Here is a 14,862-nt window from a genome sequence, read left to right as displayed (position 1 = left end):
ATTATCAATCTTCACCAAGACGTCACTTGATTGACATTCACGGCACCCGAGGGTCTTGTGAGAGGACGATGGCTGCTGCCAGATCATCCATCCATCCATCCATTTTCTACCGCTTATTCCCTTCGGGGTCACGGGGGCTGCTGGAGCCTATCTCAGCTACAATCGGGCGGAAGGCAGCGTACACCCTGGACAAGTCGCCACCTCATCGCAGGGCCAGCACAGATAGACAGACAACATTCACACACTAGGGCCAATTTAGTGTTATTAAGAAAAAATGACCGACAGGAAGGCCAGAAACACTTTTTATTTCAACAGACTCTCGCGCCGTACAGCACAGTTCCCGTCTTCACAATAAAAGCCCTGCTTCATCCTGCCTGCGCTAACAAAATACGAGTCTCAGAGAGCTAGTGCGCACAAGTTTGCCGCCAATGTATTTCTTGTAAAGTGTATACAAAGGAGTGTGGAAGCTGGACAAACAAGATGGCACAAAGCAAGCACTTTCATGTGGTATTGGACATTTGGAAATGTGGACGTTATCATTGTGGCTTGTGCAGCCCTTTGAGACACTCGTGATTTAGGGCTATAGAAGTAAACACTGATTGATTGATTGATACTGTCTGATTCTAATCAATGCAAGTCATCAGAGTCATACCAACTTATATTCTTGTCTGCATGAAAGAAAGGAATCTGTGTGTGTTAAACATGCTTGTATTTAGAGCTGAAACGATTCCTCAAGTAATTCCATTACAAAACATATTACAGGAATTTTCGCTGCCTCGACGCGGCGCTAAGTTTTTTTTACGGCATTTTGCCTCGTTTAGTAAACAGTAGTCAAAGCTCACATTTCGCACGGACTGTTTAGGTTTTGCACAGCGTGTTTACATGTAATTATATATATATATATATATATATATATATATATATATATATATATATATATATATATATATATATATATACATATATACATATACATATACATATACATAAGGGCTACAACAACCAATCGACATAAGGGCTACAACAACCAATCGATTAAATCGATTATAAAAATAGTTGGCGATTAATTTAGTCATCGATTCATTGGATCTATGCTATGCGCATGCGCAGAGGCAATTTTTATTTTTAATTTAAAAAAAAAAAAATGTAATACTTTTATTTATAAACTGCAACATGTACAAACAGCTGAGAAACAATAATCAAAATAAGTATGGTGCCAGTATGCTGTTTTTTTTCAATAAAATACTGGAAAGGATAGAAATGTAGTTTGTCTCTTTTATCCGATTAATCGAAGTAATAATCGACAGATTAATCGATTATCAAATGAATCGTTAGTTAGCTGCAATTAACAAATTAATCGTTAGTTGCAGCCCTAATATATATATATATATATATTAGGGCTGCAACTAACGATTAATTTGATAATCGATTAATCTGTCGATTATTACTTCGATTAATAATCGGATAAAAGAGAAAAACTACATTTCTATCTTTTCCAGTATTTTATTGGGAAAAAAACAGCATACTGGCACCATACTTATTTTGATTATTGTTTCTCAGCTGTTTGTACATGTTGCAGTTTATAAATAAAGGTTTATTTAAAAAAATTTCAAAAAAAATTTTTTTTATTTTATTTTTTTTAAAAAGCCTCTGCACATGCGCATAGCATAGATCCAACGAATCGATGACTAAATTAATCGGCAACTATTTTTATAATCGATTTTAATCGATTAGTTGTTGCAGCCCTAATATATATATATATATATATATATATATATATATATATATATATATATATATATATATATATATATATATATATATATATATATATATATATATATATATATATATATATATATATATATTAGGGCTGCAACTAACGATTAATTTGATAATCGATTAATCTGTCGATTATTACTTCGATTAATCGATTAATAATCGGATAAAAGAGACAAACTACATTTATATCCTTTCCAGTATTTTATTGGAAAAAAACAGCATACTGGCACCATACTTATTTTGATTATTGTTTCTCAGCTGTTTGTACATGTTGCAGTTTATAAATAAAGTTTTTTTGTTTTAATTTTTTTTTTTTTTTTTTTTTTTAAAGCCTCTGCGCATGCGCATAGCATAGATCCAACGAATCGATGACTAAATTAATCGGCAACTATTTTTATAATCGATTTTAATCGATTAGTTGTTGCAGCCCTAATATATATATATATATATATATATATATATATATATATATTTATATATTTACACCAAAATATTGGTATCGAGACAACCCTAAAGCCTGTGGGTTCAATGTGAATGCCTTAGATATTGAGATATACACATTATACAAGTTTAGATTGGGGTATGCAGTTTCTTAATGGGGAAAGACATCAACGTCTTGTTAATTCATGTTAGCATTTAAGCTAGCTCGCCAGCAAATAACACGCTAGCTTGCGTCTAGCAGAAAGGCTTTGTGAGTTTATCAAAATGCGTTTGTATCAGCCACGGTTTTACAATATTTATTTTATTAAAATGGTCAAACTAACATTAATATTAGCATTACATGACTACTTTGTTAGTCATTCATGTATTATTTTCTCTTGTGTAAGTATAGTTGCTCATTACCAAGCAAGAATGTGTTTTAGCCAAGTGCACGATTTATCAAAAGGAATTTTTCAGTAGCGTACTGGATTGCTAAAATGTTGATCCTCGTCAGTTTGAACAAGTACAAAGCATTGCACCTCATGTATCGGCTTAAATACATCTTATGCCTTTTTTCCCCTGCGCTGGATTTGTGGAGTGAGCAACAGCTGTCAAAATGACTTTGCTTAGCGAGGATGAATATTTTCCCCGCACACTTTAGATCATATTCACAGACACCCACACAGAGAGGATCAGAGCGCTCCACGCCTTTCATCAGCGAGGAGAATCAAACACCTGCTGCTGACGGCCGTGGCCAACTTCACAGCCTCCAACAAGAAACAACAGGCGCTGAACATTTGTCGAGTTGTGCACGAAATCTATTCCAACACACAGAGATGTTTGAAGCCTTTGAAAGGTGAAGATAGCGCAGCGGCTCGGAGGTGGAAAACTGTTCTCCTCCTCGCAACAGCACAGCTCGCAGTGAAATCCTGTTATCCTCGTTTAAAGCTATGAAAATGCTGTTAAAAATGTTTCAGTTACAAAGCCAGGATGACGCTCCTTGGATCATCCCAACCAAGCTGCACATGAATTAGCATCCACATACCACTTTGTGATTGAGGTAAACAAACAGGTGAAAACAAAACTGCAACTTCAAACGGCACTTATTATGCCGAGTTCCATTTACCTCGGAAGTTGAAAGTCGGAGCTCGGAAGGACGTCACAGCCGAGTTGTGAGCGTTCCAGTTATCAGGTCGGAAATCAAGTTGGCCACCTCCACGAAATATATTTTTGTGCTTGCCTTGTCTGATTGTAAACAACTAATGGGAAAATATGCACTCCTTCTACGACACAGGTGTCAAACTCAAGGCCCAGGGGCCAAATCTGGCCCGCCACATTATTTTATGTGGCCCGCGAAAGCCTGGAAATAATATGAGTTGATAAAATGCTTAATCACTTCTTACTAAATATATTTGTTCTTTCCCTTTTGACATTAAAAATCATGTACTGCATGCAATTGTGTATCTTTTAAAATTCAATATTATCCAAATCTAAATATTATATTGTTATGCAATCCAAAAATATTTTCTGTTAAAATAAAGATAAATACTGTACTTGAATATCTGCTTGACTTATGATTTCAAAAGAAATTATCAATCAAATTGTAGACTGTAAAATTGACAATAAATTTTACGGTTAAATTCGGTCGACTGAGTTTTTTTACTGTAAAATTAACTTTGCTACTGTTTTTGTCCATATACAGTAAGACACTAAAACATAAAAAAAATTACAAAAAAAGCATTGAAACAAGATTTTATGTTAAAAAAAAAAAAGGATTACATTTTTTTGTATGCTGTAAAACAAAAACAAAAACAAAAAAAACACTTTTTACTGTAAAATTCCAGTTTCTTTAAGTAAAATTTTAAGACTTTTTTTGCAACTTATATATAAAAAAAATATATTGTTAATGTAATATATATATATATATATATATATATATATATATATATAAACACATACATACACACGTATATTCATATATTACTCATTGTTAAATGCAGCCCTCCAGAATTTTACTGTAAAATGTACATTTGTTTTTTACTGTAAATAAAAAAACTGCAATTTTACAGTAACATTTTGGCACATAAGCTGCCAGTTTGCTTTTGTTTTGTTTTTTACCGCAAATCAACAACTAGATTTTTCGGTGTATTACTGTAAATGCCAAAACGGCACTACAGTTTATTAAAGTTAAAAAAAAGTACAGTTTTTTTAATATAGAGAAAAATGCTGTAAAAAAAACAGTAAATTTCACATTTTTACAAAGAAATCTATTGCTACTTTTACATTGCACAATTTGACGGATAACTTGCTTTGAAATCATTATTAGTAGCATTTATTTCTATTTCAAAAATAGTTTTGAATGCATCATAATATAGTTTTGCATAATTAAACAATATTTAAGGTAATATCATTTGCGATTACATGGAGTACATATATACTGTATTTTTCTCCCAGAATGGAAAGAAAAGAATACATTTAGTAAGAAAAGTTACAGTGCCCACAAACGCAAACCACTACCATGTTTTCTGGGACTGCTGTGCCATTACAGTAATACACCGAAAAATCTAGTTGTTGATTTGCGGTAAAAAAACAAACAAACAAAAACTGGCAGCTCAGGTGCCAAAATTTTACTGTAAAATGGCAGTTTTTTTATTTACAGTAAAAAAAACAAATGTAAATTTTACAGTAAAATTCTGGAGGGCTGCATTTAACTGAGTAATATATGAATATATGTGTGTGTGTAATTATATATATATATATATATATATATATATATATATATATATATATATATATATATATATATATATATATATATATATATATATATATATATATATATATATATATATATATATATATATATATATAATAGGGCTGCAACAACTAATCGATTAAATCCATTAAAATCGATTATAAAAATAGTTGCCGATTAATTTAGTCATCAATTCGTTGGATCTATGCTACGCGCATGCGCAGAGGCTACTTTTTTTTGTATTTAATTTTTTTTTATAAACCTTTATTTATAAACTGCAACATTTACAAACAGCTGAGAAACAATAATCAAAAAAATAAGTATGGTGCCAGTATGCTGGGTTTTTTTTCAATAAAATACTGGAAAGGATAGAAATGTAGTTTGTCTCTTTTATCCGATTATTAATCGATTAATCGAAGTAATAATCCACAGATTAATCGATTATCAAATTAGTTGTTTATATATATATATTTTTTTTTTTTACACAAGTTGCAAAAAAAAATCTTTAAATTTTACTTTAAAAACTGGAATTTTACAGTAAAAGCAGTGTTTTTTTGTTTGGTTTGTTTTTTACAGCATACAAAATGTTTTTATAAATGGAATGGAAAAACAATACCACTGTTTTTAGCGGTAAAATTCATGCAACAGAGCTGCCAGTTGTTTTTTTTTACATAAAATCTTGTTTCAATGTTTTTTTTGTTAGTTTTTTTATGTTTTAATGTCTTACTGTATATGGAAAAAAACAGTAGCAAAGTTGATTTTACAGTAAAAAACTCAGTCGACGGATTTTAACTGTAAAATCTATTGTCAATTTTACAGTCTACAATTTGATTGATAATTTGTTTTGAAATCATAAGTCAAGCAGATGCAAAAATATTGCATAACAATATAATATTTAGATTTGGATAATATTGCATTTTAAAAGATATGCAATTGCATGCAGTATGTGATTTTTAATGTCAAAAGGAAAATAAATATATTTAGTAAGAAAAGATTAAAGGCCTACTGAAATGAAATTTTTTTATTTAAACGGGGATAGCAGATCCATTCTATGTGTCATACTTGATCATTTTGCAATATTGCCATAATTTTGCTGAAAGGATTTAGTAGAGAACAACGTCGATAAAGTTCGCAACTTTTGGTCTCTGATAAAAAAAGCCTTGCCCCTACCGGAAGTAGCATGACGTTGTCAGTAGTTCACTCCCTCATATTTTCCTATTGTTTTCAACGCAGCGAGAGCGATTCGGACGATTACCCCATTAATTTGAGCGAGGATGAAAGATTCGTGGACGAGGAACGTTAGAGTGACGGACTAGAATGCAGTGAAATACATATTTTTTTTCGCTTTGACCGTAACTTAGATAAAAGCTGACTCATTGGATTCCACACTCTCTCCTTTTTCTATTGTGGATCACGGATTTGCATTTTAAACCACCTCGGATACTATATCCTCTTGAAAATGAGAGTCGAGAACGCAAAATGGACATTCAGTGCCTTTTATCTCCACGACAATACATCGGCGAAATGCTTTAGCTACGAGCTAACGTGATAGCATCGTGCTTTAACTGCATATAGAAACAAAAAAAATAAACCCCTGACTGGAAGGATAGATAGAAAATCAACAATACTATTAAACCGTGGACATGTAAATACACGGTTAATGCTTTCCAGGCTGGCGAAGGTTAACAATGCTGTGCTAACGACGCCATTGAAGCTAACTTAGCAACCGGACCGCACAGAGCTATGCTAAAAACATTAGCTCTCCACCTACGCCAGCCAGCCCTCATCTGCTCATCAACACCCGTGCTCACCTGCGTTCCAGCGATCGGCGGAAGGACGAAGGACTTCACCCGATGCGTTTAGCGGCCCGGAGACGTAGAAAGTCAAGGTGAGGTCGGCGGCTAGCGCGTCTGCTCTCCAACAAAGTCCTCCTGGTTGTGTTGCTGTAGTCCGCTGCTAATACACCGATCCCACCTACAACTGTCTTCTTTGCAGCCTTCATTGTTCATTAAACAAATTGCAAAAGATGTCCAGAATACTGTGGAATTATGAAATGAAAACAGAGCTTTTTGTATAGGATTCTACGGGGTACCATAACTTCCGTTAAACTGACTTCGTCACGCGCATACGTCATCATACCGCGACGTTTCAGCCGGATATTTCCCGGGAAATTTAAAATGTCACTTTATAAGTTAACCCGGTCGTATTGGCATGTGTTGCAATGTTAAGATTTCATCATTGATATATAAACTATCAGACTGCGTGGTCGGTAGTAGTGGCTTTCAGTAGGCCTTTAAGCATTTTATTAACGCATATTATTTCCAAATAAATGTGGCGGGCCATATTGTTTTTAATATTGTTGTGCAGCACTTTGGAAACATTTTTGTTGTTTAAATGTGCTATACAAATAAAGTGGATTAGATTGGATTGATAAAGGACTATTGGAAAGAGATAACATCAAGCTCTACAGGATATTTTCAAATATGAAACACCCCTTGAAAGTAAGACTCTGTTTTTCGGACATGTACCTCAGGATTGGCTTTAAAAAACAAAAAAAACACAATGGATATCCTACTAGTGGCTTGTAAAACAAAACATTACCAGGAAATGGATATTACAGGACAGCCCAACTTTGAAGCTACGGATGGAAGTCACAATGGACATTTATAAAACGGAGAAGATAACGGCTTTTATTCATTATAAATTGGAGAAATGTACATCATACTGGGAAAACTGGGTCAATTATGTCACGCCCCATAAGCCTGATTTTATTTTCTCGAATTAGTGATTGTACGGTTTAAAAAAAAAAGATTACTCCCTATTAGAGCTGGGCGATATACAGAGTTTGTAAGATGTATCGATATATTTTTAAACAAGATATGAATTAAGAAAATATCGCAACATGGATATAATTTATTTCACGGTAAAATGACCAAACGCCGCTTATTTGTTGTGTTCCTTGTTCTCTCCCTCCCCTTCCTCCTTCCAAGATGTGCTTGCACATATAAGAACATCCATGATTGGTTGGTTGTTACTATGATGAGTCACCATTGGTTAAGGACAGGCCAATCAGAGGCAAGATAGGGCGTATGTGTGAGACAGTCCATTACATCGTCGACTGGGAATTAAAAAGTGCCTGCCTGCAAATTGATTTTTTTAGATCTGAGTTTGATACATTTGGTATTATTTGCACAGCTATGTTATTTATTTTACGTAGAAATAATATATTTCTATTTTATTTATGTATGTAATTCTGTACTACTTAAAGCGTTTATTTTCTGTTCTGTTAATACCCATCTCGACTAACTGGGTTAATAAAAGTGTTTACAGTACAGTTGTCATTCACATCAATTTCAGTGAATATCGGTCAAAAATGAATATCTTTATATGTATATTTTCACCGAGAAATATATTGATATATATCCAATATCGAGTTTAAGTAAAAATACATCGAGATATACTTTTTCGTCCATAATGCCCAGCCCTACTCCCTATAAGTCTATATATTTTGTTTTTTGTTTTTTTTACTGTTTATATTCTTTTATGTATTATTGTTATAATTTGTTTTTTTGATTTATTTGTTAATATTATTATTACTCTGGTTTGTTTTTGTTTTTTTTGCTGTTTTTCTCTTTTTTTGGGGGGGGGGGGTGATGGCATTGTTGGGATATAAAAAAAAAACATTTTGACAATAGATGTATGATGTATGCAAATATGATGTAATAGATAGCAATGTCTGATGCTAGATGTCAATAAAAAAAAAATAGAAAAGTTACAGTACTTTATTGATACATATTTCCAGGCTTTCGAGGGCCAAATACAATGAAGTGGCGGGCCACATCTGGCCCCGGGGCCTTGAGTTTGACACCTGTGGTGTCGAATAAGTGAACAAAAGGGAAAACTATTCCAATTCATTCAAATAATACCCGGGATTTATATAGCGCTTTTCTAAGTACTCAAAGTCGCTTTACATGTAGAACCCATCATTCATTCACACCTGGTGGTGGTAAGCTACTTTCATAGCCACAGCTGACCTGGGGTAGACTGACTTTACCAAATCCTTTGGTAAAGGTGAACCCCTCTGTGTCCACAAACGTACTTACATCAACAAGGTATCGATATAAACACACTAATAACTAGAGATGTCCGATAAATGCGTTAAAATGTAATATCGGAAATTATCGGTATCGTTTTTTTTATTATCAGTATCGTTTTTTTGGGGTTTTTTTTTATTTTATTTTTTTTTTTATTAAATCCACATAAAAAACACAAGATACACTTACAATTAGTGCACCAACCCAAAAAACCTCCCTCCCCCATTTACACTCATTCACACAAAAGGTTTGTTTCTTTCTGTTATTAATATTCTGGTTCCTACATTATATATCAATATATATCAATACAGTCTGCAAGGGATACAGTCCGTAAGCACACATGATTGTGCGTGCTGCTGGTCCACTGATAATACTAACCTTTAACAGTTAATTTTACAAATTTTTATTAATTACTAGTTTCTATGTAACTGTTTTTATATTGTTTTACTTTCTTTTTTATTCAAGAAAATGTTTTTAATTTATTTATCTTATTTTATTTGATTCATTTTTTTAAAAAAGTACCTTATCTTCACCATACCTGGTTGTCCAAATTAGGCATAATAATGTGTTAATTCCACGACTGTATATATCGGTTGATATCGGTATCGGTTGATATCGGTATCGGTAATTAAAGAGTTGGACAATATCGGCATATCGGCAAAAAGCCATTATCGGACATCCCTACTAATAACACATTGTTACGGATAATAAACAAAAAAAAGAAGTGATGAATATCGATAAACATCGACCAAACACTGCTACTTCCCTTGATATCGATACGATGAACGTTTGTATCGGTCCGCCCACCTTCCAATGTCCAAACAATAGAAGCTCCCTCCCGCTCTTGCTCCACTTCTTGACTACCAAAACGCAACAATACGTGAAAAAAGAGGAAAGAAGAGAAAAGTGTCCGTCCAAACGCAAACACAACGGAGGGTATATCGGCTTTATTTGACCAACAGGTGCTCGCTAATTGAGTGATTAGTTCAAAGTAAACACTGACTCAATTACCGGAAGTCAGCTTGCAGCAACAAACTTTTACTAGTTGTCTATTTTTATGTGAGACAACAAAGAGTCGCCGGGAAAGGCGTTAAAAGTTGTTGTTGAATAAACACATTAGTATGTTTAAATAAACACATTATTAGCATGTTTGCTTACCTCCGCTGGATGCTGAGTGACAGTTGGAGCGGCGCAACCCGGAAGCAGCATCGCGGGCTACACGCGTCAAAAATTAGCTCCCATATGGACCAGGAATAAAAATGAAAATAAAATAAAAAAACTTAAGTCTTCGGTGTCGGTGAGGGTTTTAGTTTTCCTGGAGGGAGGAAAGTGGAGTCTGGAGTGTTGTGGACTTAAACGGCGGGTAAACATGGACTCTTGCTTGCTTCCCTCCTGCCAGGATCGAGAGGTGTGTCGCACTTTATTCCCTCCCCCCTCCTCTTCCTCTGTCGCTTTGTCAACGAGGCGGAGCCTTTTGTTGCACGCACACACTCACGCGCAGCACTTGGAGACTTTTTTAAATATATATATATATATATTTAAAAAAAATTATTGAACAAAAAACATACATTTATAATTCACTCAACAGTCAGGGCACTTTCAACAACAAGAAAAGAAAACAAAAGCAAATACAGATAGACAATTAAATATTAATAATATATATACAAACCCCGTTTCCATATGAGTTGGGAAATTGTGTTAGATGTAAATATAAACGGAATACAATGATTTGCAAATCCTTTTCAAGCCATATTCAGTTGAATGCACTACAAAGACAACATATTTGATGTTCAAACTCCTAAACTTTGGGTTTTTTTTGCAAATAATAATTAACTTAGAATTTCATGGCTGCAACACGTGCCAAAGTAGTTGGGAAAGGGCATGTTCACCACTGTGTTACATGGCCTTTCCTTTTAACAACACTCAGTAAAGGTTTGGGAACTGAGGAGACACATTTTTGAAGCTTCTCAGGTGGAATTCTTTCCCATTCTTGCTTGATGTACAGCTTAAGTTGTTCAACAGTCCGGGGGTCTCCGTTGTGCTATTTTAGGCTTCATAATGCGCCACACATTTTCAATGGGAGACAGGTCTGGACTACAGGCAGGCCAGTCTAGTACCCGCACTCTTTTACTATGAAGCCACGTTGATGTAACACGTGGCTTGGCATTGTCTTGCTGAAATAAGCAGGGGCGTCCATGGTAACGTTGCTTGGATGGCAACATATGTTGCTCCAAAAGCTGTATGTACCTTTCAGCCTTAATGGTGCCTTCACAGATGTGTAAGTTACCCATGTCTTGGGCACTAATACACCCCCATACCATCACACATGCTGCCTTTTACACTTTGCGCCTAGAACAATCCGGATGGTTCTTTTCCTCTTTGGCCCGGAGGACACGACGTCCACAGTTTCCAAAAACAATTTGAAATGTGGACTCGTCAGACCACAGAACACTTTTCCACTTTGCATCAGTCCATCTTAGATGAGCTCAGGCCCAGCGAAGCCGACGGCGTTTCTGGGTGTTGTTGATAAACGGTTTTCGCCTTGCATAGGAGAGTTTTAACTTGCACTTACAGATGTAGCGACCAACTGTAGTTACTGACAGTGGGTTTCTGAAGTGTTCCTGAGCCCATGTGGTGATATCCTTTACACACTGATGTCGCTTGTTGATGCAGTACCGCCTGAGGGATGGAAGGTCACGGGCTTAGCTGCTTACGTGCAGTGATTTCTCCAGATTCTCTGAACCCTTTGATGATATTACGGAGCGTAGATGGTGAAATCCCTAAATTCCTTGCAATAGCTGCTTGAGAAAGGTTTTTCTTAAACTGTTCAACAATTTGCTCAGGCATTTGTTGACAAAGTGGTGACCCTCGCCCCATCCTTGTTTGTGAATGACTGAGCATTTCATGGAATCTACTTTTATACCCAATCATGGCACCCACCTGTTCCCAATTTGCCCGTTCACCTGTGGGATGTTCCAAATAAGTGTTTGATGAGCATTCCTCAACTTTATCAGTATTTATTGCCACCTTTCCCAACTTCTTTGTCACGTGTTGCTGCCATCAAATTCTAAAGTTAATGATTATTTGCACAAAAATAGGTGGATAGGTAAGGGGTCAAGGCCAAATGGATAGATAATGTTTTTAGCATAGCTCTGTGAGGTCCCGTAGCTAAGTTAGCTTCAATGGCGTCGTTAGCAACAGCATTGTTAAGCTTCGCCAGCCTGTAAAGCATTAACCGTGTAGTTACATGTCCATGGTTTAATAGTATTGTTGATTTTCTGTCTATCCTTCCAGTCAGGGGTTTATTTCTTTTGTTTCTATCTGCAGTTAAGCCCGATGCTATCACGTTAGCTCCGTAGCTAAAGTGCTTCGACGATGTATTGTCGTGGAGATAAAAGTCACTGTGAATGTCCATTTCGCGTTCTCGACTCTCATTTTCAAGAGGATATAGTATCCGAGGTGGCTTAAAATACAAATCCGTGATCCACAATAGAAAAAGGAGAGCGTGTGGAATCCAATGAGCCAGCTTGTACCTAAGTTACGGTCAGAGCGAAAAAAGATACGTCCTGCACTGCACTCTAGTCCTTCACTCATCCACAAATCTTTCATCCTCGCTCAAATTAATGGGGTAATCATCGCTTTCTCGGTCTGAATCGCTCTCGCTGCTGGTGTAAACAATGGGGAAATGTGAGGAGCCTTTCAACCTGCGACGTCACGCTACTTCCGGTACAGGCAAGGCTTTTTTTAATCAGCGACCAAAAGTTGCGAACTTTATCGTCGATGTTCTCTACTAAATCCTTTCAGCAAAAATATGGCAATATCACGAAATGATCCAGTATGACACATAGAATGGATCTGCTATCCCCGTCTAAATTAAAAAAAAAATCATTTCAGTAGGCCTTTAAGTAGGATACAGATGTATGCAGAGGTGTACTTATAACAATTTTACAGACAAACAATACACTTTATAGTGGCGGTGGAGAAAAGGTGGGCGGGAGATGTTTATTAGAAAATAATTGAATGTTCACCATTGAAGTAACATAGCAACAAAGGGATTTAGGCAGAAGTGTCTTCATTTGTGTGATATCAGGAGGCACTTTTGGTGAGCATAGTGTCAAAGGTCAAGCGATAACTTGATATCATGATGTTGTCAATGGTATTTCACTTCAGGGCTGGGGGGCGCCATAACATGACAATATTTAAGAAGCACTGCTCTGAAGTTTCAGCGGGTCTTCTGCAGGAATGGTGCCTAGTTAAGTGGAAACATGAGCACGCCAGGGAATACATCATCTTTAGGTGGCATCTCCATGGCAACACGGCTGCGATACACGTCTTCAAAAGGCATCGCTTCACAGTGTCGGAGCAGATTCTCCCAACACCTCCATTCTTCTCCTTCTCCCCAACTAGGGTTGTCTCCAGTTGACATCAAATGTATTTCTATACTTTTCTAAATAAAGGGGACCACAAAAAATGTCATTATTGTCTTTATTTGAACAAAAAATCTTAGTGTACATGAAACATATGTTTATTATTGTCATTTAGTCCTTAAATAAAATAGTGAACATACTAGACAACTTGTCTTTTAGTAGTAAGTAAACAAACAAAGACTCCTAATTAGTCTGCTGACGTATGCAGTAACACAGTGGTCCCCAATCTTTTTGTAGCTGCGGACCGGTCAACGCTTGAAAATTTGTCCCATTTGTATTGATCTATATTGATATAGAATGTATATATTGTGTTTTTTATGTTGATTTCATTAAAAAAAAAAAAAAAAAAAAAATTTAAAAAAAAAATTTTTTTTTTTTTTTTTAATTCTTGTGCGGCCCGGTACCAATCGGTTGGGGACCACTGCAGTAACATATTGTGTCATTTATACACCTATTATTTTGTACACATTATGAGGGACAAACTGTAAAAATGGATTATTAATCCACTTGTTTATTTACTGTTAATATCTGCTTATTTTCTGTTTCGACATGTTCTATCTACACTTCTGTTAAAATGTAATAATCACTTATTCTTCTCTTCTTTGATACTTGACATTAGTTTTGGATGATACCACACATTTGGGTATCGATCCGATACCAAGTCGTTACAGGATCATACATTGGTCATATTCAAAGTCCTCATGTGTCCAGGGACGTATTTACTGACTTTATAAACATAATATGCATTTTTTAAAAAGGAAGAAAAATTTTGTGATGATAAAAAATATCGATGTAATCATAGTAGTATCGGCTAGATACGCTCCTGTACTTGGTATCATTACAGTGGATGTCAGGTGTAGATCCACCCATGGCATTTGTTTACATTGTGATGCCGGTGAGCTATTGTATCCTCCTACGGTGTGTAGTGAAGCATGTTTACCTATTCATCTTCCTCCAGTGATAATGTTACATGTAAGAAACTTACTTTGTCACCATGGAGACCAAGATTAGTGATTTAGAAGCAGATAAAACATTGTCGACTGCGGATGGACGCTAGCCATGTCTTAAAGCAGCTCTTCCTGAGGGTGTTTCAGTGTTATAACTTCACCTTTATCTTTACTTTTTGCACACTCGCGCGCACACACACACACACACACACACACACACACACACACACCCACACACACACACACACACGCACACACACACACACAAACATACACACTACGTGTACAGTCCAGGTCCAGGTCCAGTCCCAGGTCAGGTCTGCACACTAATGACTTCCCCAAGTGGATTCTTTCAAGTAGCAGCAGCTGCCATAAAAAGCCTGGAGAAAAGACACCATCAGTTAGTGGACAGAGGTGTCGTCATGGCAACTAAGTGC

The 14,862-nt window shown here is 35.7% G+C and overlaps 1 protein-coding gene across 1 annotated transcript in view; it reads right to left on the bottom strand.

The window, feature by feature from the left end:
- The window catches only part of ctbp2a (C-terminal binding protein 2a), a 158,258-nt gene extending 147,746 nt beyond the window's left edge, over nucleotides 1-10,512 (bottom strand). The window contains exon 1 of the mRNA XM_062059266.1: nucleotides 10,210-10,512. The gene's annotated coding sequence lies outside the window, so the exon portion shown is untranslated. The remainder of the gene's footprint in view (nucleotides 1-10,209) is intronic.
- Between the last annotated feature and the right edge of the window lie 4,350 nt (nucleotides 10,513-14,862).

This window comes from Entelurus aequoreus, linkage group LG09 (assembly GCF_033978785.1).
Source record: "Entelurus aequoreus isolate RoL-2023_Sb linkage group LG09, RoL_Eaeq_v1.1, whole genome shotgun sequence".
In the NCBI taxonomy this organism is placed as follows: Eukaryota; Metazoa; Chordata; class Actinopteri; order Syngnathiformes; family Syngnathidae; genus Entelurus; species Entelurus aequoreus.
This window is presented reverse-complemented; position numbering and strand designations above follow the sequence as displayed.